General features: G+C 42.5%; 1 protein-coding gene across 3 annotated transcripts in view; it reads right to left on the reverse strand.

The window, feature by feature from the left end:
* The window catches only part of PRKN (parkin RBR E3 ubiquitin protein ligase), a 1,286,511-nt gene that overhangs the window by 285,667 nt on the left and 975,460 nt on the right, over positions 1–25,384 (reverse strand). The window lies entirely within an intron of this gene.

Raw genomic sequence — 25,384 nt, forward strand, 5'->3', positions numbered from 1 at the left:
AGCACCAGGTCTCCAGCCTCCTGCCAGTATGGTAAGGGGCCTGGCAACCCTAACTGAAAGTGAGGAGCAAATATTGAAAGTGAGGAGCAACTATACTTCAAGATCTCTGCCTCCTAGCCACTTTCATTTCTATTTTGTCTGGGTTCAGTTTCAGTTTGTTTTCTTTCAGCCATTTGACCACAGCAGTCAGGTGTAAAGTTGTCCTGAAGGGCAGTATATAAATCGAATGTTAATATGTTATTATTTTTCCCTACCTTCAGAATTATGCATGTGCTGAGGGGGCCTGGTATCATCCCATCTCTGTGCCAGTCCATACTGGGTAACGTTGCCCAACCCGAAGGGAGATCCCCAACCAATTCCCTCAAGCTGATCAGAGGTTATATAGTGCATAATTCCCTTCATGCTTAAATACCTTCGCATTCTCACCAATTTATCTTATGCCTTGTGCCTAAACCTTCACTATTACTGCCACTAGAGGAGTTAACCTAGTTTAAGAACTTCTTGTCCCACTTGTCTTTTACAAAATCATGCAGGCGATGCTGTATATCAACTGGGGACAAATCATAGTTATCTGGAAATATCTCACAGAGGTCCACACTTCAACACATGAGAAGACAAGAGTCACTGGAAAAAACAATAATGCTAGGAAAGTTGAAGGCAGTAGGAAAAGAGGAAGACCCAACATGAGATGGATTGACTCAATAAAAGAAGCCACAGCCTTCAGTTTGCAAGACCTGAGCAAAGTTGTTAATGACTGGATATTTTGGAGGTCATCAATGTGTGTGTGTGTGTATGTGCTGTCAAGTCACAAACAACTTATGATGACCTCAACAAAGGACTTTCAAGGCAAGCAAAAAGCAGAGGTGGCTTGCCAGTTGCCATTATCTTCCTCTGCAGAGTCTCCCTTTTTGGTTGCTCATTCAAGTTCAGACCCTGCTTAGCTTCTGAGTAGGTTTGCCAGATTTCCCTGGCAACCAGCAAGGGGGGTGGGTGGGCAGTACTTACAGGTGCTTTATCTTTCCACAGGGCTGCTTGAGAGTTTGGGGAATTAGCGTGCAAGGAGGGCAGCGAGAGGGAGTAACTTAGGGATCTCCACCAATGTATATGAGGATTGTCCAATACAGAGAACTCTTTCAATGACCAGACAGATATTAAACCACAAAGGGGATTTTTATTGAAAATAACAAAGATCAACAGCACATAAAACACATTCAGCACACACTCAGCACTAACTGAAAAGCAGTGGTGAAAGTTGGATAGAGTTTAAAGGATTGGGTGATATTTACTATCTGTAAGAGGGCATCCGGGAGAGAGAGCACTGAGCCACCTGAGCGCCAAGGTGGAAGGACTCGAATGGAGGTTCGAGGGTGGATGCTGGATCCCGGAGCATGCACACTGCTATGGCAGAGGGACAGTCCAATTATAATGTGGATCCTACCCAGGGGCAAGATTGCATCTTCTGCCCCCAAAACAAAGACTTAATGGTTGTTCTCAGGGTGGGACAAAGGATTGAGAAGTTGTCTCCGAGGCAACACAAAGAGCTGGTGAACTGTCTCCAAAGTGGAACAATGACCCAGCAAACCATCTCTGGGGTGTGACAATAAACTAGAAGGGTTTGATTAGGTCTTCGCAGCAGAACTAAAGTTATCAATAATGATTGATGATCCACAAAGTGGATGGATGAGGCTATCAGCTCCCTGGATCGCTCAAGAATAGGAAAATGGTTAAGGGAAGATTGATAGGGGCTGTTGCATGGATTAATTTAGGAACTCTGGGAAGATCCAATTGTATAAGGAGTCTTAGTACATCTCTGGGGCATGAGGGGCGGGGGGGGGGGGGGTTGAGCTGGCCTCACCTGTCATTCCCCATGCTTGCACATTCCATCACCTGGCCTGGATCTGGCTTCCATGTTTCTGCCTGCTTGGGTAGTAGTTTTAGAGCTTGAAGCACATTCAGAGAGGGGGCTTATGGCATAACTACATTCATAAGCCTTCTAATATTGTAGGGGCAAGTCTGACCATTAATAACAAAGTGCAGGAAGACTCTCACAACCAGCATGATGACATCACTTCTGGAATTGATTTCCAAACTATAGCAATCAGTTCCCCCGAAGAAAATTGCAGCTTCAGAGAGTGCATTCTGCTGATCCTTCACTCCAAACTCCACCCTTCCCAGGTTCTTCCCTCCAATCTCTGGGAATTTCCCAACCCAAACTTGGCAGCCCTAGGAAAATGAGTTTCCCCACATGATTGTGAGGATAAAATGGAGGAGACAAAAAACAATGTAAGCCTCTTTGGGCCCCAAAATACAAAAATCTTCTCTCTATATAAAGACAAGTGTCCTGACTGACTCATCAACGCCCAGCCCAAACCTCTGGACCTTGAAACATGGAATTTGGGGAGAACATTCCTTTCATGATCCTTACTAAGAAGGGATTTTAAGAGATTTGCCCCCTAAGGGGGCAAAAATGAGTAAAATGGATTTTCCCAAAGGGATACAGATTCTCTGGGTGGCCAGCAGGTTGCTGCCTGCTTGTGTCCCCGCCCACTGCAAGCTTGGCCACTCTTCTATGACTGGGCCAGCCTTTCAAGGTCATTCACATATGCAGGCTGATTGGGGCTCACAACAATCCACACCTCATCTCCCCCCCCCACCCCCAGAGACAGTTAGAACACAGAGGTCATTTGTGTATGCACCCAATTGGTCTGACCCCCCCCCCACATTCTAAACAGTATGCAGTTGCTATTGGGAGTCATTGAATGTGTCCTAAGGTACAGTGCACCTCCCAGTCTTCCCTTAAAAGTTCACTAGAGTTGCCAATTCAAACACACACACGCACACACACACAACTCAAAAATGTTACATACCCATAAGTATTATAACTGGATTTAAAGTAGTTAAATACCATAGTGAAGCACAGGTATCAAGCTAGTAAATAGATAAATGAAGCAAGTCCTTGAGGTTACGCTGCTTGTGTTATGCTATGTGATGGTGCTTACCTTAAAAGACCTTCATGATTTGAGACCCACATATCAGAAGAAACACTTCTGTCTGTGATACACACATATGGCATCTCTGTTCTGCCCATCAAGGCTTTCTTGATATCCTTTCATTCAATAGGGTGTAATCTGCTAACTGCTCTGATCCAGGCTTTCTCAGCTGCCATTTCTCTGCTTTGGAATGGCCTCCTGGAAGAGGTGAGGCAGGCTATCCCTGGCTTGCCTTTAGAAAAGCCTGTATGACTTATTTAGGAACATATTTGCTATGGTTGAGCAGTTTCTTGGACACAATAGCTTGTTAATCTACATTAGATAGAGTGATGAACCACAGTGAAGATTTCACTTACTATTCTATTCTTTATTTTTAAGAAAGTTTTAGTTGGGATCCTCATTATTTTATTGTCATTGTTATTCATGATCTGTTAAAATCCTCTTTGGGTTCCAGTGGCACTGGATGAAATGTGGGCTTAGATAAAAAGGAGCTGGGTTTGTGGCACAGGGTGTACTGATAACTAGTAAGAAAGACAGAAGGAAGCACAGTGTACTGCACTGGTCTCCTCTCCCTATTATCCCTCTTCTGAATTGGGAATGAGAGATTTCCTAGCAGAGTTACTCCAGTTAAAGCCCATTGGCTTCATGGGCTTAGATGGGAGTAACTCTGCTTAGGATTTCACTGTTAGTCTTTACATGTAATTTTTGTAAATTTAACAGTGAAATCCTAAGCAGAGTTACTCCAGTCTAAGGCCACTGAAATCAATGGGCTTAGACTGGAGGATTTCACTGCCAGTCTTTCCTATATGTCTGTTTTCTCTTGAAATACATTCAGATCAAAACTTCTCCTAAATATCTTCTAAATTGTATCAATTTTGTTTTTCTTCAAAATGCTCTATTAAATCTTTTGCAGTGTGCCTTTAGGATGCTTTTGTAGGGAAAGACTGGATGAAGAAGGTGACAAGATAGCAAAAGGAGATAATAAATAGAATAATATGAGTTGGATAATGCATTATGTGGGGCAATATAACACCACAGCAAGCAGCACGAGATCCTATACCTCAGAGACTGGCAGGTGAAGAAGATTCATTCTTGTCTTTCTGTGTTTTTGCCCATGAGCCATGGTCACTACCATAGGAAGCAAGTAATGGGCTATTAAGAGCTTTGTCTTTTACAAGCTAAAGTTATTAAATTACAGGTTTCATTACATATATTTTTATCCTATTTGCAAATATTATAACTCCTTATTATCCTCTAGTATACATTTCTTAATCCTGTAAAAGGCTGATCTTGGTTTTTGTTTCCTTGGTGACAGGACCTACTGTTTAATCAAACCACATAACACTGTCTTGCAGGCACTTCAGCACCCAGCATACAACATGTACATGCCTTTAATATTACTTGTTCCAAGAAAAGTGACAGAATTTTCTATAATATAATCTACATTTTGGTGACAAACAACGTAATTAATTGTATTACTGCACTGGTAACTTGCCAAGGATACAAAATTTGCAGCTTCTGCTAAAAAATAACTCAGAGACACAGGATATAATAGTAGCAAGAGAAACGAAGAAGGTGCTAAGCTTGAAAGGGATAACAGTGAAAGGAATTCTAAATCATATTAAGATGTTAATTTTGTTTTTCATTGACAAGATAACAAGCATTTAATTTTAATTTAATTTAATTTATTATATTTATATTCCGCCCTCCCCGCTTTCGCAGGCTCAGGGCGGATAACAAATACAAACATGTTTAAAAACATTTAAAAACATTAAATAATACATTTAAAAACATTTAAAAACATTAAATATAACAATTCATGCTGCATAGTGGTTCATACATGCCTCTGTGTTTGCATAGGGGTGATGGTTTAACCCCCCTTCATGGGGGGGCGGGCACTGCCCGGCGTTAGCCATATGCCTGGCGGAATAGCTCTGTCTTACAGGCCCGGCGAAATGCAAGCAAATCTTGCCGGGCCCTTGTCTCGCAAGACAGAGCATTCCACCAGGTCGGGGCCAGGACTGAAAAGGCCCTGGCCCTGGTCGATGCCAGGCGGGCCTCCCTAGGGCCAGGGACACTTAAAAGATGTTTTCCGCCAGAACGGAGAGTCCTCCGGGGCTCATATGGTGAGAGACGGTCCCTCAGATACGTTGGTCCCAGTCCGCGTAGGGCTTTGTAGGTTAACACCAAAACCTTGAACCTGATTCGGTACTCCACTGGCAGCCAACGCAGCTGGCGTAGCACCGGTGTAATATGCTCCCACACCGGTGCTCCAGCAATGACCCGCGCTGCTGCATTCTGTACCAGCTGTAACCGCCGGATCAGGCCCATGGGAAGCCCAGCGTAGAGCGCGTTACAGTAATCCAACCTAGAGGTGACCATTGCTTGGACCACTGTAGTCATGTCATGGGGAGACAAATAAGGGGCAAGCTGCCTGGCCTGCCGAAGATAATAAAAGGAAGACCTGGCAACTGCAGTGATCTGGTCGTCCATCTTCAAGGAGGAATCCAGAATCACCCCCAGGCTCCTAACCCTCGGGGCCAGTGTAAGTGCTGCCCCATCAAGTGTAGGAAGCCGAGGTCCCAAAGCCATCTCCCCACGACCCACATACAGGACCTCCGTCTTCGTGGGATTCAATTTCAGCTGACTTTGTCTCAACCAACCAGCCACAGCCTCAAAAGCACGCTCCAGGGCATCAGGGGCCGATCCAGGCTGCCTGTCCAACAACAGATAAAGCTGGGTGTCATCCGCGTATTGGTGACACCCAAGCCCGAAACTCCGCACCAGCTGGGCGAGGGGGCACATATAGATATTAAATAATAATGGAGAGAGTATCGCTCCCTGTGGCACACCACAAACCAGTGGCCTACGAGATGACACCCTCTCCCCGAGTGCCACCCTCTGTCCCCGATCATGGAGAAAGGAGACCAGCCACTGCAGTGCTGTCCCCTGAATCCCCACATCGGCAAGGCGGTGGGTCAAAAGCTCATGATCGACCGTATCAAACGCTGCTGACAGATCCAGCAAAATCAGCAGTGCTGATCTGCCCTGATCCAGATGTCTGCGGAGATCGTCTGTGAGGGCGACCAACAATGTCTCGACCCCATGTCCCATGTCGACCCCAGCAGCTCCTTTAAGGCCAGAGCACTCAGGGGGCAGGGCTGAGCAGGTGGAAAAGCTCAGCCCTCGATGGAGTAGCCTCCCTGGTCAGCAGAGCGCAGGCAGCTTCAGCAGCAGCAGTCCCTGGCAGCAGCTCCTTTAAGGCCAGAGCACTCAGGGGGCGAGGCTGAGCAGGTGGAAAAGCTCAGCCCTCGATGGAGTAGCCTCCCTGGTCAGCAGAGCGCAGGCAGCTTCAGCAGCAGCAGTCCCCGGCAGCAGCTCCTTTAAGGCCAGAGCACTCAGGGGGCAGGGCTGAGCAGGTGGATAAGCTCAGCCCTCGGTGGAGTAGCCTCCCTGGTCAGCAGAGCGCAGGCAGCTTCAGCAGCAGCAGTCCCCGGCAGCAGCTCCTTTAAGGCCAGAGCACTCAGGGGGCAGGGCTGAGCAGGTGGAAAAGCTCAGCCCTCGATGGAGTAGCCTCCCTGGTCAGCAGAGCACAGGCAGCTTCAGCAGCAGCAGTCCCCGGCAGCAGCTCCTTTAAGGCCAGAGCACTCAGGGGGCAGGGCTGAGCAGGTGGAAAAGCTCAGCCCTCGATGGAGTAGCCTCCCTGGTCAGCAGAGCGCAGGCAGCTTCAGCAGCAGCGGTCCCCGGCAGCAGCTCCTTTAAGGCCAGAGCACTCAGGGGGCGAGGCTGAGCAGGTGGAAAAGCTCAGCCCTCGGTGGAGTAGCCTCCCTGGTCAGCAGAGCGCAGGCAGCTTCAGCAGCAGCAGTCCCCGGCAGCAGCTCCTTTAAGGCCAGAGCACTCAGGGGGCAGGGCTGAGCAGGTGGAAAAGCTCAGCCCTCGATGGAGTAGCCTCCCTGGTCAGCAGAGCACAGGCAGCTTCAGCAGCAGCAGTCCCCGGCAGCAGCTCCTTTAAGGCCAGAGCACTCAGGGGGCAGGGCTGAGCAGGTGGAAAAGCTCAGCCCTCGATGGAGTAGCCTCCCTGGTCAGCAGAGCGCAGGCAGCTTCAGCAGCAGCAGTCCCCGGCAGCAGCTCCTTTAAGGCCAGAGCACTCAGGAGGCAGGGCTGAGCAGGTGGAAAAGCTCAGCCCTCGATGGAGTAGCCTCCCTGGTCAGCAGAGCGCAGGCAGCTTCAGCAGCAGCAGTCCCTGGCAGCAGCTCCTTTAAGGCCAGAGCACTCAGGGGGCGAGGCTGAGCAGGTGGAAAAGCTCAGCCCTCGATGGAGTAGCCTCCCTGGTCAGCAGAGCGCAGGCAGCTTCAGCAGCAGCAGTCCCCGGCAGCAGCTCCTTTAAGGCCAGAGCACTCAGGGGGCAGGGCTGAGCAGGTGGATAAGCTCAGCCCTCGGTGGAGTAGCCTCCCTGGTCAGCAGAGCGCAGGCAGCTTCAGCAGCAGCAGTCCCCGGCAGCAGCTCCTTTAAGGCCAGAGCACTCAGGGGGCAGGGCTGAGCAGGTGGAAAAGCTCAGCCCTCGATGGAGTAGCCTCCCTGGTCAGCAGAGCACAGGCAGCTTCAGCAGCAGCAGTCCCCGGCAGCAGCTCCTTTAAGGCCAGAGCACTCAGGGGGCAGGGCTGAGCAGGTGGAAAAGCTCAGCCCTCGATGGAGTAGCCTCCCTGGTCAGCAGAGCGCAGGCAGCTTCAGCAGCAGCAGTCCCCGGCAGCAGCTCCTTTAAGGCCAGAGCACTCAGGGGGCGAGGCTGAGCAGGTGGAAAAGCTCAGCCCTCGATGGAGTAGCCTCCCTGGTCAGCAGAGCGCAGGCAGCTTCAGCAGCAGCAGTCCCCGGCAGCCGCTCCTTTAAGGCCAGAGCACTCAGGGGGCAGGGCTGAGCAGGTGGAAAAGCTCAGCCTTCGATGGAGTAGCCTTCCTGGTCAGCAGAGCGCAGGCAGCTTCAGCAGCAGCAGTCCCCGGCAGCAGCTCCTTTAAGGCCAGAGCACTCAGGGGGCAGGGCTGAGCAGGTGGAAAAGCTCAGCCCTCGATGGAGTAGCCTCCCTGGTCAGCAGAGCGCAGGCAGCTTCAGCAGCAGCAGTCCCCGGCAGCAGCTCCTTTAAGGCCAGAGCACTCAGGGGGCAGGGCTGAGCAGGTGGATAAGCTCAGCCCTCGGTGGAGTAGCCTCCCTGGTCAGCAGAGCGCAGGCAGCTTCAGCAGCCTTTGTGAGAACCTTTGTGAGAACAATGCAGGCTTGCTCTTAGTTACTTTTAGGATTGCCAGGTCCCCTTATCCTCCCAGCAGGGGACCTAGCAGTTACCTGTTTGACATCCTCATGTGTGCACTTTGCTTGTGTGCACTCCTGGGGCAGTGCAATGATGTCACTTCCAGGAAGTGACATCATCACACAGGGTCCAGGTGCACTCCCGTGCTTCAGAGTGGGCCAATTTGGGCCCTAAATGGTCATGATTCGGCCCAGGCCCTGCACAATGATTCCAGTCCTGGGAATGACATTGTCACACCACCCCAGGTTTTCTTGGCAAGAGACTATCAGAGGTGGTTTGCCATTGCCTACCTCTGCAACCCTGCAACCTCTTCATTGGTGGTCTCCCATCCAATTACTAACCAAGGCCGACCCTGCTTATCTTCTGAGATCTGACAAGATCAGAGTCACCTGGGCTATCCAGGTTAGGGCAGAAGTTCTAATTATTTCAAGATAAATCTATGAACTACCCAAACCATAGAAGCAATATTTAGCTTGCATTTTATATTTTACCTACCTGTGTTATACTTTACATTAACATCTCTAAAACAGGCAGGGTTTTTTTTACAGGGAATGACACAATCCGAAAACACACCCCTCCCATTTAAGTAATTAGGGATTTTCTCTCACTTATTTCTGCTAAATAATACATTTATTTATTTACAAGGTTTTCCCCCTACCCTTCTACAAACTGTATTTTGGAGTAGCATACAATATTTACACAGTAAAATTACACGAAAAAAGAACAAACGCATTTAATAATTAAACTATCAGAAAATAGCACTAATAAAATTAACAGTTATATTCCAAAAAGCCACAAACCATTAGAGAAGAGCTGGGGGCCTCACAATTTTAAAAGATCTTAATAAAGTTGGACAACCACTGCCCTAAGAAATATTATCAAACTGAGACTATTTCAGCAATGTAACACTTAGGGTTTCCAGGAGGACTGGGGGCAGGGACATGGGGCCATGTGTGTAAAATCAGCAATGTTACTGATGTCACTTTGTCACTTCTGGGTAAAACCCATAGAGTTTCAGGCAATTCCTAGAGCTGCCCTGGGTCACTTCCAAGTTTTACCCAGAAATGACATGGCAATGGCACACTGTTCATTTTTATTTTTTCACCCACTGCCACTCGGAGCAGAGGGGGCAACATGGTGTAAGGCCTCTCACTATAGCAGGAGGCCAGCAGGCCTAGTAACAATATATCTATGTCAACTGTATTGTATGAGTTAGAACACTATCTACAGAAGATACTTTAGATATAGGCTTCTCCCCCCCTACCACCATTAGATTGATTTTTTATGATATTCTTCTCCAGTTCTCTGGTTCTATAAAAGCAAGAATTGCTCAAAAATATGCTGAGAATTTGAGATTAAAATGGTAACTCCAAATCACTACATAATATGCAACACTTTAGATAGAAATGACTCCACAAGTAAAAAGGCTTAAACAAAGTTGTGTGCTTACCCAATTTTTATCTTAAAATATATTCATTTCAAGAGGAAGCAATAAGACTAAGAACTTGAAAAACAGCTTTTTAAAAGGAGCATAATTGGATCAAAATTTATTCTTTGGCCCTTGGCCTCATATATGTATCAACATCAATGATATCTTTAGGGAGACAAATTATATTTTTATGGTGTGATATCAAAATGTTAACAGCTAATATATCCTATGAAAGACTATAGTATGTTTTACTACTTTGATCTTTTCCGTATTCTATATTTTCATTGGCTGCCCATTTCTCTTCTTCCCTACAGGTTAGTGAGACTGTAAACAGGGGAGAACTAGAGTAGCCAGTCAATCACATTATGGAATACTGAAAAGGTCAAAGCCATACCGAACTCTACTCAAGTTATGGAATATATGAAGCAGTAAAATTCTGAAAGATCTTTTTGTGTGGAATAGATTACAAGAAGATAATATAATGCAACATGAATCTGATCTTGCAACCTTTATTGTAGTGAGAATGGTAAATTACACAAGTGTTTTATAAATGCCTGTGCTCTATATTGAAAGATTTTGAGATCCCCAGTACAAGAATATGTCACTTGAGCAAAGTTCACCATTGTATAAATGAAATGTCTCAAAGGTTCAGGACCTGTGTATTGAACTTATGTTTATCCCAAAGGCACAAATACAGATGTGTGCAACCATTTCAGGTTGAGAAATTATGTGGAGAAAAAAACTTAAACAAAAAAAACGCTCTCCACACTACAATCCAGTCCAAATCAGGATCACATGTGCCTGATTTTTAAAAGAAAAAGAAATGGTTGGGACGGAGCTCATTCACAGAATTTTCTGAATCAAGTTTGGTTTTGCCCTCGCAGAGCTTTAGTAAGTGCAACAAGGGATTCTTTTTGCTTTGTCCCCACTCACTGTGGATGGCTGAAAGAGAAGTGGAGCTGCCAGAACTCTTTTGTGTGAGAATGCCCCAAAGTGAGGATGCAGAAAGGGATGGTGGTGGCGGCAAAGGGATGAGTAGAAGAATACTGATTAGTAGCAATGACATTTGGATGGAGGGTTGAGTTTCTTCCATGTTTCTGTACACACAGAGATGAAGTTTGGTAGTCTTCTTTTCCCTTGAGTCCCTTCTAATTTGGACTGAGATTTGAATTTCCATCAGACTCACATGCTTACCACCTTCACAATTTCCTTCCAGAAGTATTGCAAATGGGAAATGGAAAAGGGCAGCGAGGCAGATGTGAAAAGATCAGGAAAAACACAAAGGAAAGTGACTACAGGAGAAGAAATAATGGTAGCACATGAATAGAGACAGAACCATTTTTTATTAGGAATCTAAACTAAACTATTCTTTAGGCTGGGTACAAGCCACACTACAAACAGTTTAGACTTTCTAACTAACTAGGTGTTGTTGACTCAGGGCCAAGCGACAAGTGACGAATGACACTTGAACAGCAAGTGTATTTCTCCCTGTTCACTTGCCCTCCACTCAATCCACTTGCCGTTCAAGTGTCATTCGTCACTTATAGCTTGGCCCTCAGTATAATTCTGAAATCTGCTTTAAATTAGTTTTATATGCACTACATTCCTCTTATAGGATATATAAGATGTCTCTCTCCAAAGAACATTGCTTCTCCTTTGTGTGAACAATCTGGATCCATCCAACAGTTTCCATGAGGCTCGTGGTCCGTGGGCAGAGGTTCCTAGCCTTTGCTTTGCTAGTCCCCTATAGCTCCTAGATGTTAGATCTACTAAGAAGTCTCTACATTCCCTTCTATATGGCAGGTGGACATTCATCATCATTGTTAGACAGATTTTTGGCAACTCAGATGTCTGGCCATCTGTTTCTTATGCTTTTACTGCCTATTCTATCTACATGCTTTCAACCAATAACACTTAGCAGCCTGTATCCAACCATTCTGTCAAGGGAACATGGAGTCTTTCTGTGTTCTTCTCTGTTCCTACAGCCCCTTCTGACCCCTGAAGCAACTGTGATACTCACATCATGTATTAACAGCTGTGTGGGTTGTGTAGGATGGAGTAAGGAAAGATAAAGGGGTGAAATCATTCCTCCTTTTTCTACAAGTACAGCTCCACAGAGGAAAGGGGACAGCCCAGTGACCCACATACCTATTCCTCTGCACAGATACTATGACTCCAGGAATGATCTTTCTGGGGTTGGAAGGAGGTGCACACAGGCTTGTATTATTCCCTTCATAGTGCAGATGGGGAATGCAGGCTGAGTGACATTAATTTACCTAAGCCTGCCTAGTGAACTTGTGGGAGAGGTTAGATTTGAACTGGTGAGGTTACGAATCACAGCTTTGCCAACATACTACACCCGTTCAAGTTTGTGGTAATACAGAGAGGCCAGGAAATAGCTAAAACTTTGTCCACTGCATATAATCTCAGCTAAAATATAAAATCTAAGGAAACCGTAAATTAGGCACATTACTTATCACAACTGTACCTCTTAGAAGAATGCCTTCAGGTCATAACCAATTCATGGCCTACCCTACCCACAGGGCATTCCAGGCAAGATATGAGCAGAAATAGATTGCCGTTGCTTTCCTCCATGTAGTAACCCCAATTTTTCTTGGTGGTTGCCCATCCAAGTACAAACTGTGACCAACCATGCTCAGCTTCCAAGTTCTGATGAGTTTTTGGACTAAGCTGGGCTATTCAGACGGTTGTACATCTTAACATCTCTTTAATTTTAATCTGAATTTGTTCAGTCCTATCTAGATGCGTTCACTGCAGTACTGAGTCCTCAGTGAATAAATAGTTGCCTCTTCCTGGTACAATCTGGAAAAAAGAGTAACCCTCAGTAAATAGTGAGTGTTCCATAATGTTTCTGATCTGGCTTTTTCAGACATCATCAGCTAGGCAACAATATCAAATGGTCACATCCTGGGGGAAATTTGATACATTTTTTACTTGCCAGACACCTTTTCTTTTAAATATATGACAAGATCTCTGAGAGACAGACTGTCAAAGATTATTTCCAATCTTAAAGTATTACAGAATGTCACCAGTACAATTAGGTGCAGCAAACCTTTTTTTAAAAAAATAACAAGACATATAACCACTCTTGGGCATGAGACATCTGTGAGAGCTATGTCTGGAAATGATCACTGACATATGCTCTCTAGTGACACTGCTTTAGAGAAGTAGTAACTCTAATGTTACTTTTAAACAGTAGAAGAATAAAAAAAATCGGTTTCCAGGAATGTTTAGTAACTGAAATCCTTAGAGAATGTAGCTGAATCAGGGGAAAATGTAATATATGTTCACCACTCTGCCTTATACCTCTAACATAGTTTAACAAGCTTTTATAACTGACAAGTCCCTGTGAAAGACGCCCGTTTTTCAACACAGAGGATGACACACAAAAGCATTACACAAGCATGTCCTCAAGAGGCTATTCCCGTAAGTGTTTAAATGAGATGATGCCCTTCCCTGATGGGAATAAGGGGACATTTTGATTAATGCAATGAACATGCTGTAGAATGCAATAGTCTGCATTAAAATGGCATGCGCTAATTTAAAATCTCAGATGCCCTTAGACTTGAGTGCAAGGTGGAGTCACATTGTCTCTCAAAAGGATATTTGTTGTCTGGGAGAAATAAAGGAAGTGGGGTCATAATTTGCAAGGTATTCGACATAGCAAAATGAATTTACTATGCTGCAATGCTCCCCTCACCGATGAGGACAGTATAATTCAGAACAGTTAGCCACAGAGCAAAAATATTCACTTGGCTACAAAGGAATGGAAATAAGGTAAACGCTGGCTTAAAACTGGAAGCAGTGAGAAAGGAAAAAGTCATTAAGTTCTTAAAATGGTCCATTTGGGCTCTCAATTGCCAGCCTCTAGCTCATGGCATTTCCTAGTGAACACCAAAGTAAAAGACACTAACTCAGTAAGTCCCTCGGGGCCCCATCTGCTTCAAAGGCAGCCTCCATGCCCACATTCTTCCACCACCATTGAGTTAAACCAGGAGCTAGATGCACAACCACTATGCACTGATAGCACTACAAAGATGTACAGAGAATGTCTATCAACAGCTTTGGAATTCTCCTTCCCAAGGAGCCAGTATAATCTGGAGTGGACCAGAGGCAGCACAAAATTCACCAGAGCTCAGGACGGAGTCTCCAACAGGCAACTTGTGAGCTACCAGTAGATGATCCAGGACAAGATAGAGAAAAAATCCACCCCAGGCTTTTAAAAAAGCTTTTATTTCATAGGATTTTCCCCTATGCTGCTAAGTTGATGGCTCCATTTTTTATTTTTTATTTTTTAATTTTAATACAACTTTTATTAATTATAGAATGGAAACAATAACAATAAACATTAAATAGCAAATACATGGAGTAATAAATTGGTTATACAAGATTGCAGGTTTCGAAGAAAAACATTTAAAACACTTGCTTACTATAATTTGTAGTTCATATACCACAAGAATAAATCACAGTATATTGGTATAGTTGGTTTAGTTCGTAGTGCTAGACTTTCAATATATCTTGGTACAGATGGTTGGGAGGAAGTGTTTCAGTTTCGTCAATGAAATTTAAGAAAGACCACCATTTTTCATAATAGTTAGATGTCGAGGAATTAGCCGATAAATTGTCTGTTATTTTATCTATAATGAGCTGGTCCCGCACTCTGGAGTACCAGTGGTTCAAGGATGGTGGAGACTGGTTTTTCCAAAAATATGCTATTGATGATTTTGCTATGGCAAGTAGATTAGTAATTAAATCTTGTTGAGGCGTTGGCACGTTTACCCCTTGCCATAGATTCAAAAAATTAATTGGGGCTCCAGGGGTATGTCGTAGTTCGTTATTAATTTTATTTGCTTTAGTATCTCCTCCCAGAATGTTTTGATTTTGGGGCACTGCCACCAAAGGTGGGCAAACGTGCCTATACTTCCGCATTTTTTCCAACACACGGGTGAATATTTTGATGTGGTGACAGATAGCTTTTTAGGGGTTAGTTACCAACGTGTTAAAATTTTAAATGATTGTAGTTTTATATTTATTGCTTTTGAGTTTAGAGTGGGAGATGACCAGATTTCTTTCCACTGATCTTGAGAGATTTGCAAGTCACAATCCTGTTGCCAGTTTTTTGATATGCATATTGTTTTGGCTTGTAACGCTGTATAATGATTTTATATATTTTTGAGATCAACCCTCTTTTACAGTGAGTATTCGTGTCTAAAAGTTCTTCAAAGTGTGTTTTTGGAGCCAATGTTATGTCTTTTAGGCCTATTTTGTTTATCATGTTGGTTAGTTGTAGGTATGTAAACCAGGGGATGGTAGTGTTCAGTTTCTTTTCTAAGTCAGTTTTTGTTACAAGGCCCATGGTTGATGTTATGTCTAAAAGGCGTATATTTCTTAAGAATGGATGGCTCCATTTCTGGTGCTCTTCTTAGTTCATGTTTTGTTTTTAGGAGAGAACAAAACTTGGCAGCATGCCCACTGTGAGGAGGGCAGCTCAGGATCTTCTGCATTACTCAGAAGTATTTCTCGCTACAGACAAGGCTGATAACCAGGGTCTAGCTTTTGATAGCCAGAGATATGGCAGCACTAATACATGGTTCCTTTCTCTGTGAATCCCAATGAACCTCTAGGTCTGAAAAAAGAAAATTTGCTTCCAGAATCAACAATTTTGCAGAATACAGTGAGGAATACAAAACAGGTGATTAGAGACTTCTAAATGAACAGTGTGCATAACATAATTAGCATAATACATTTAACTTGAGCTTAAATCCCACAACTAGTTTCAGCTTTACAATTTCAGGAAATTGTTTTCTCTGTATGCTAAAACTTTTGTAATGTTTAACAGACAACCACAATGACAAATTGAGAGGCACAATATTTTCTAAAATATAAAAAGCTCATACATGCAACCTAGGGGTTCCATCCTCCAGGTGAGGCCTCGCGATCTCCCAGAATTACAACTGATCTCTAGGCGACAGAGATCAGTTCCCCTGGAGAAAATGGCTGCTTTGGTGGGCTTTAGGTATTCTACTCCACTGAGGTCTTCTTTCCCCAAACCCTAGCCTCTCCAGGGTTCAGAATCAGCCCCATCCAATCTCCAGGGATTTCCCAACCTGGAGCTGTCAAATTTAATGCAACTTAAGCTCCTTACACACCCCATAAATAACATAAATTCATACATATGAACACACCATCGCCCTTCCTGCATAAGTATAGTAAGAAGAATTCCCACTCCCCCATTTTATTGCCTTCATTTCTAAAAAAGGAGGCACTTCTAAATGAACTCACACTCACAATCCCAAATACAAAACTGTCTACACTATTTTTTGTCTTCTCCTTCCTACCCAGTGTTTCCTCTTTTGGTTTCTTCCACCTTGAGATCTCTCTCCATCTCAGTCTAACTCCTTTTAATTAGTGATGGACTCAGTGTGGAAGGTAGAAACAGCAAAACTTCCTTGAGCAAGGGATTTTACAACTGGGGGCGAAGCTACAAGTGACGAATGACACTTGAACGGCAAGTGTATTTCTCCCTGTTCACTTGCGCTCCACTCAATCCACTTGCCGTTCAAGCGTCATTCGTCACTTGTAGCTTGGCCCTCAGTTACCACAAAAAAGATGGCTCTATATTTTATAGCCACTAGCTTTACTTCAGAGGATACGAGGTCATAGAAATACCTTCTCAGCATAGCAGTACCTTCTCAGTGTCATGGATCAATGCGTGGAAGGAGCTGTTTCTTCAAGTAAACAGAGCTCAGATTATGTAAGGCCCAGCACTTTAAATGGGCCAAGAATCCAACTGTAACCAGTGCAGCTCTTTAATATCAAGTGTAATACATGTGCCCCCATCAGGAGTGTGGCCACTACATTCCGAATTAGCTACTGTTTCCAAACTAAGGCAGTCCTGCACAGAGTGTAGTACAGTAACCTAGTCTAGAGGTTACAAAGGCATGACTCACAAAGGCAAAGGCTTACATTTATTGCCAAGGGTATGGTAGTGTTGGCATGCCAAACAAAACTGGAAAACGGTACTTCTAGGCAAAGACACCATAGAAGTAAAGGGGATGTGGAACTACATCATCAGAATGTCACTCCATCAAGAATAGGTCATCAATCTTCTTCCTGATTAAGAGACTCTCTTACTATATTTCCATCTCCACAAAGAGGCAGTTCCCATACAAAATGCCATATAATTATTTTGTTTTTTTAAAGAATAGCGGAAAAGGTTAAACATGAAAGTGTGGTATCACATTGCACTCAACTGGAAGGTGCACAGCCAATCCTAGCTCCCCAGTGAGCGTAGCTGAATGATACACATTTACAAACATATATCGACCCAATCACACCCTCCATTATAGATGTATGCCATAGATATATTGAGCGTACACTTGAAAAAATGTAATGCATTTCTCATCTGAAATTTGAATCTGTGTGAAGCAGCTGCTGTCAATTCCAAGTAGCCATGCTGAGCCTTGCCCCAAATGCCTTCCAATTATGCTCCTTTAAGTCAATGGAAGACATGCCTTGCTGTGAGTTTGGGATCAGATTATTTCATAGTCTCAGTTAGTTGTGGTCATTTGCGGTTTGTTGCCCACAAAGTTTTGGAAGCTAAACAGGGCCAGCTCTTGGTTAGTAATTGGATGGGAGAACTCCAAAGGACACAAGGGTTGCAGAGGCAGGCAGTAGCAAGCCACCTCTGTTAGTCTCTCGCCTTAAAAATCTCAGCAGGGGTCACCATATGTCAGCTATGACTTGAAGGCGCTTTCTTCTACCACCATGTTTAAAAAAAACATTTCAGTTCAATAGCTAAAGAGCAAACATTTCTATATGATTGATTAATAGACGTTGGGGTTACAAAATTGAAATTATAAAGATGCTTACTCAGAAAGAGGATTCTACTGAATTCATTAGAGGTTGCTAATTAACTCAGATTGCTGTCTGACTGGGTTTTGTCCAGTTTAAATGTTATCTGTAATTTAAAGGCAGGGGCTTGCTTTAGTAAGTCTGGTGTATCTCTCCCTCCTCTCAGATGATAAGGTTGCACAGTGTTGATCCATTAGGGTCTCTGACATGTCTTTCTCTACAAATAGAAAGAAATCAATGTTGTCAGAACAGATCGTAAAGGGCAAGTGAGGCAGCTGTTTCTTCCTAAACAGATGATGGGTGTATTCATAAACTGATGATTTAAAGTCTAAAAGCAGCTGTATTACATTTTGTCAGGCCTGTGTTACACTCAGCAGTCCAGGAGGTGAGCAGTTAAAATGGTACTATATCTGACCACATGAGGATCCCTTTGCAAGCCCATCAATCCTGAACATTTCAAACTATTAGGAAAATATAATGTCAATGGGAAACGGCTTCTAGATAATCTAATCAAGCTGAATTCCTGATACTGTAAATTTGCAATCTTCACAAAAGTATAACATTTCAGGAAGGTAGCTCATTTAATGTTGTGAAGACATTCCATGTAACAGAAATATTCTGAAGACTCTCAGTACTTCAAATATTGAAGATGCAGAAGCTTTCTAATATTCTAATATATCCCTGTTAGTTTTGTATTTAGCTAAACTGCTGATTTAAAAAATTGTAATAAACAAAGATGAAATCATTTTCTATTTTGTATGTATTTTAGGCCTCATAAATACTATTTCAAGCAATCTATATTACGATGACGTAGTACATAAAAGATTTCATACTCTGCCAAATACCTTAGAAAGACAGGAATTTACAATCATGCAATGAAGAAATAATTCTTTTTTTTTTTACCACAAGGGCATATTTGCTTTTATACTGTATTCTGTATCTCTATTCAAATCAATAATGTTAGTGTTAGAAGCTATCTTAAAACATAAAATTCATCGCTAGAAATCAGAAGACTTTTGGAATTGGAAGCATCCAGGACCTGATAAAACAATGTGTTAACACAGTCCGAAAGTAAGCTAAGAGGCTATTAAATCTAGTTTTAGAAATAATCTTTAATAATTATGCAATAGACAGAGACAGACTTGGAGCAAATAGCAGTTTGGATTTCTGCATCTTGGTTCCAACAATTCAGATTGAAAAGATAACTCCTTTCTAGAGATGAGCATGAACCAAAATACGAACCAAAATTCATGACAAATCAGGCCGGTTCATGGTTTGCAAACCAGCAGTTCGTCAGATCTCATTTCTGATGAACAGCCACGAACTTTAGGCTGGTTCGTTTGTTTCATTTTTTGGTTCATCACTGCAGACAGCCTGGTGCCAATCAATCAGTTTCCTAGGCAACAGGGGATGGACTTCCTGCAGAACTCCTCTGACCCGGAAGTGACCTTCTGCTGGTCCGGAAGTGACAATTTTCTGATCTGGATGTGACGTTTTCATGAACCAAACGAACCAGTTCACAAACCGGGGGCAGGTTCGTGAAAGTTCGTGGTTTGTGAAATTTAACGAACCACGAACCACATGGTTTGGTTTTTTTCTGGTTTGTGCCCATCTCTACTTTCAGTTGCTCAGGTAGTAGCTCCCAATGTTGCTTTATCCATTTGCTACCAGCACACTCTATAGTTCCCTGTCTAATTTCAGAAGACCATTTTGTATGCTATAGTATGGGCACTGCCAAAAAATCTTCAGCAGGGTGGCACCACATGAAGGAAAACAATGTTTCTACCCTGTTTACTGGCAATGCAGGCCCCTGAAGGTGATTGGCCCTGGCAGGGAGATGCTCTGCTTAAGCAGATTATCTCAAGCAGTCAATATAATATAAATGTTATGTCTCACTCTGGGTCACCACCATGAAGCAACATTTTTTCAGTGGGTTCACCATGGTGGTAGTAAAATAGGAAAGGTCCTCCTCACCTCCTCTGTAAACAATATTGCCACTATAATAAGTAAGTGAAGCATTAGTGTTATTCCCAACAAGAACTTGCTGTTCTAAAGGTACAATCAGCATACTTGTCACTAAGGATAACTTTGATTAGCAATAATTCAATAGATTTGCAAAAGAAACAAACAAAACACTGCCATTTCAAGCACACAGCTGAAAATGTCAAGGAAAATAGTCTGACAACAGAAATACATTGTTTCTGTTTCACTATAGCCCTGCACTACAAAAAGTTGATTAGGATAGCTAACGACAAAGCCACTTGTTTCCATACAATTGTGTGTAACATTAACCCGTACATTATTAACAGGTGTTGGGGAGGGGTTGCAGATGAGTAACAAGGGAGTGTTTAACCTTTCCTGGCCCAGAAACTTTTCCTCTGAACTCTTCCCTCCCAGGTTTCAAACTAGTATTTGCAAGGGAAAGTTTTGGAACACTGGCAGAGAGGAAGTAGTTGGATGCCTAGCTGTCCCCTAGCCTCTTATTGGGGGATAGGCAATATGTGGTGCCGTTTTTAATATGAAAATGTAATATGTACATTTTGTGTATGCACAAACATAATTCTTATTTTTTTTAAAAAAAACATTGTTTACCTTTTCCAGTTCCCAGGTTTGCAGAAACATATACCATAGCTTATAGACTCCCTCCTCCTCTCCAATTTACATGTAGGTGTACTTGGTTATTATTTATATGGTATATGAAAACAAGCTAAGTTGGTTAATGGACCAATATTTGATGTTTACCGTCATGATGGTCAGGGCTATTTATTTGTGACACTATAATGGTAGGATATTATCTACATTATTAAGTTCATACCTCAATTTAATATTGGTTACTCAGTCATTAAAGAAAGTTAGCTATTTAAATATTTAATATCATACATAAATATTAAACATTGAGTTATTTCTTTCACTTATTGAAGCAGTGTTAGAACAGGTTGGGAATTTGTTTACAGTCTCTTACATCTGGCTTGCTACCTGTCATTGTCAAATTATGTGATTTCATGCCTCTGGCTGGTGACAGCTTTCTTGCTGCATAGTGACAACTGTAATTAAAACTTTATTTTAAAATGCGGTTTGTATTTTATTCATGGTGCAAAGAGTTTCCCTTCTTATTAATGTTCATACTGCAGGGCTGAACCACAGATGGGCATTTTCTTAAAGTTTTGTTTATTCCATTATACTGGAACTGCTTTTGAATATATATCACATATATAAAAATGTCAATTTCTGCTGATGGACTAAAAAGGTAGATGCTCACCAAGAACAATAATGGGAGAATTACCCTTTTCTGCTTTATACAATGGTTAGATACTTTTGCAAATATATTTGTAACAACTGCTTTAGGAGTGGACATCATGACTAATAACTAACATACAAATTAAGGGGGCATATAAATGGAAGATCAGTACACAAAACGTTCTTTTTTTGCACCAGGTTTAGCTGCTTTCTAATGCCATGTTTGTCTTGCTGATATTTCCTTGGCTTGTGTGTTTTATATGCATTGTAAGTATGTTTCTACAATGCATTAAACCAGAGTAAATCGTTATGGGAAATAATCATGGCATTTCCTGGAAAGGAAAAATCAATTCTTCTTCTAAAGATATAACTTGTGACTGTATTTTTTTGTTTAGATTGGCTTCTGTATGTCTATGTACATTGTTGCTTTTTCATTTTAGATCCGGGTCAGTGTTGGTCACTTTTAGAGTGATTACTAGATGTACTCATCATGCCTAATAGCACAATCTTAAGGCAATCCTGTATATTTTTAAGAATGGCAACTAAGCACCATACTGGCAAAACGTAGAAATACCTTGATGTAAGCGCCCCACCAGTGAAGTGCCTGGTGCCTGGGCAGCTGTGCCAATGCAAGGGCCAGAAATGTGTGGAGATGGGGCATACTGAGGTACTTACAGTGCAATCCTAATCTGAGTGACTCCCTTTTAAATCCATTGAGATCAATTGGTTTAGAAGAGAGTCACTCTGTTTAGGACAGCTAGTTAGTTACATCCTAAGCCTTATCAACTCACATCCCAGTGCCTATGCTGGCATAACACTATGCCAGCACAAAAAGTGGTGTTGCTTATATATATTCCACTAAAATTAATGACAGTGAAAAAATCGTCTCATCCATCTGCCTCCTACCCTGCTTACAAAAGTAAGCCTTTGTTTATTTCCCCTTGGTGGGATTCCAATCCCTCTTTCCTGTTTCCTACACAAGTGCTTCCCCATCATGAGCTATCGAGGGGATGACAGGGATGCATATTCTGCTATGCATTTTCTCACTGCTCTTCTAATGTCTGTGGGCCAACCTAGATATGACAGTGTCCTTTTTGCCCTTTAAAATCATTTTCAAATGTTGTGAGAGCCCAATCCTGACTAGGATTGCAGCACAGTGCTCTTGTCTCCTCCTGCCTATTCATAGATCCAGAGGAGTTAGCCGTGTTAGTCTGTAGTAGAAAAATAGAAAAGAGTCCAGTATCACCTTTAAGACTAACCAACTTTACTGTAGCATAAGCTTTCGAGAACCATAGTTCTCTTTGTCAGATGCATCTGAACCACAGTTCTCTTCATCCTGCATCTGACGAAGAGAGCTGTGGTTCTTGAAAGCTTATACTACAGTAAAGTTGGTTAGTCTTAAAGGTGCTACTGGACTCTTTTCTATTTTCCTGTCTATTCAGACACTGAAACAGCTGTGAGGGACTCCAGCCATTTTGGCAATGGATAAGGTGAGGTATGGGAGCACCTCAGCCCATCATGCATTTTAAAATAACTTTTTAATTGTGGCACTGTCCTCATAGTGGCCACAAGAATGTCATCACATCCAGTTTGGTCCTGTGTCACCCCTGCCTTGCAAAAAAACAGCTCCTTGGGGCTGGCCTGGATCCCAAACCTTTTCCTGGGAGGAGAATTTGGGTTGCTCCTCTGACAAGTGAGCTGTGGAAATTTTGGGGTGATATAGCTGGAATGGTCATACTTCCTTCCTTTTGTGTGTCCATCTGGAAAACAGAGGTGGGTTTACAGCAGGTGATTTAAATCTCCATTTGCAGAGTTCCTATTCCAAGGAAGTTCCTACTGGCCTTTTCCCTACAGGAAAGGGTGCTGTGCTTCCTTTATGTCTTCATTGTGTTTCTTCTGCAGATGAGGACAAGGTAAAGTCTAGGTGGTAGACCAGCATTGGTTGGTTGACAAAGGGGGTAAGATTGTGTTCCACTCTATGACTCGTATGGGTATATGGTATTATTATGGACTCCAGTGCAGTCTGTGATGCTATCAGGTCCTTGGAATTTGGTCTTTTTCAGCATTTCTTTTCTCTGCTGAGAGAATATAGGATACCATCTTGGTACACCAGCATCATATTGGCACCTGGGCTTTAGGATAACTCTATCAATCACAGTTTTTCTTTGTGCATGTTCAATTATGTTAGTAATGCTACAGTTGCACTATTAAAAGGAAACATATGTATAGTTTTGGTTGCATGTTATCAGTGGTGCATTATTGATAAAATATAAAGGAAAGAAAGTGGACAGTCCCACCAAGGAGGTTTTTACAGCCACTTGTCAAGCATTAATTATAGGTTAAATATCAATGTCAGAAAGTGTCTAGACAAGAAAGAGAAATAAAACCATTTGTGGAGGTGAGATCATTGTATCATGCACAGAACCAACTATTATAATTGCACATTGGCATTCCGTCTGCATTTAAGGATAACAAGATCAACTAGCCAAGTAATTAAGTTACTGGCTAGAACATCATTAAGTAATAAATAACATGTATACACTATTTCATAAAGGAAATGAAAAGGACATGCATTTGATGTGCAATGGCTTCATTTATCCTTGTTTTAACTTTGACTTTGGCAAAATAAACAAAGGATGAATCTTGCTACCCTGCTTGCGTACTAAATATTTAAGTGGGCTTACATACAAGCAATTTGATACAGGATTCAGAGCTAAAGGTTGCCATTCAAAGAATGAATTTATGCATGAGTAAAAGCACAAAGTTAGAGGGAAAGCTGAGTGTTTCAACCAATTAAGCTTCTCTGACCAGCTGCAGTTCCCAAGAGAAGATGGTACATGCCCATCACAATGCTTGGTGGACTCAGTGCAGCTGAGGAGCACCAGCCCTCCATGCAATTGCAGGGCACTGATTGGTTAGTGAGATCTCCCTAGGTTGCTAGGCAAGTGGGGAAAATAAGTTATGTTGTTTGTTCTCGGACTGTCTTTTTTTGGGATATCTTTGAGGCCCATTCTAGATTTTCTTAGGTTTTAAAAATTATTTATTGGACTTAATTTATACCACATCCTTCTCACCTTCTCCATTTTATCCTCACAACAACCCTGTGAGGTACGCTAGGCTAATAAAGAGTGACTGTCACAAGATCACCCATCTCTTGATAGAAGCTTTGAACTTCTGATGTCCCAGGCAACCATTCATTGGGCTGAGACAGCACTGTGTTGAGGTTGCATTATAGTGCCTTTGGAGCAATACACCACAGAGTTTAATTTGAACCTGTGTTCATCATGGCTTATCTGTGATCTACCAACAATGCTAGAGTATCAGTTCTATGAAAGTGATTTGAGGCTATGCTGAGGAATTTTCTGTAGAACTTAATAGTCACTACCAAGCTTCACATGATGGAAATTCACAGGAGGCATTTATAAGGTAGAAGGTAGAAATTCTAGGTGAGTTAAAATCTTTGTTATACTCATTTTAGAAATGTAGCACACACAAAAAGTGGTCCAACGGGGAAACCATTGTTTTGGGAAGACAATTAAGAGCTTTTCTGAAAGATTATTGTTAGGGTTAGTCAGATATTGAGAGAGGCATTTGCTGAACCAACAATAGACAAAAGAAAAGACAGAAGCTGACAAATAAAATGTTCTCGCACATTTTTTAAAAAAAAAATCTCACGGTTTACCTGACGCATGCAAATAAAAATTACAGAATCATGGAATTGGGAGGACGCTTTCTAGGATTCTATGTATCACAAAACTCATGGACAGGTGTTGGAACTCCTATGTATTTGTAATGCAAACTCAGTCGTGTCTCCATTTAAATTTAATAACCAGCATGACCAACTCCAGCTTTCCAGATTTAATCTCCATTAAACCATTTATGATGGTTCTTCCACCAGAGGTTTAATATTCTTTCACATTCTCATATATAATTACTTTGTATAATCGGTGCCTAGCTATTAATTGATGTAGTGCTAAATCTCCAGGTTTCAAATGGATAAATATTAGCCTAATGTGTTCAATCAATGCACAAAAATAGCGCTGAGCACTTTCTCTGCCAGGGAAAATATTTACCATATATCACAGTTAGATGAGCCTGAGGCACTAAGAAGCTCATAGAGGAGGATTGAAAGCCTGGAAATCACTTCAAAGGTCCTTGCTTTTCTATGAAGGACACCATCAACAGACAGCCAAAAACCTAAGCAGTGTTACCTTGAGCATACTATAAAACAGAGTACTCAGGATCACAACCGTGTCAGAATATCTGCTGCTCAAGACACAAAATGTTCCTTTCTATACAGTAAAAAAGCAATAAAGGACACAAAGAGCCTCCAATCTGTTCCGTTTACTAAATTCTTCATTCTAAATGACAGCTAATAGCTGCAGTCTATGCTGTTAATAACTAAAAGCCCTTGACTGTTGATTATAAGGAAGTCAGGGTCATGTGTGACAGGATCTGTGAAGAATGAATTACAACTAATCCTATACTTCTGAAACAAAATAACATTTAATAATCGTGAAACATGCTGCCCAACCTAGAATCTGCAAGGTTTCT

This window comes from Eublepharis macularius, chromosome 1 (assembly GCF_028583425.1).
Source record: "Eublepharis macularius isolate TG4126 chromosome 1, MPM_Emac_v1.0, whole genome shotgun sequence".
Classification (NCBI taxonomy): Eukaryota; Metazoa; Chordata; class Lepidosauria; order Squamata; family Eublepharidae; genus Eublepharis; species Eublepharis macularius.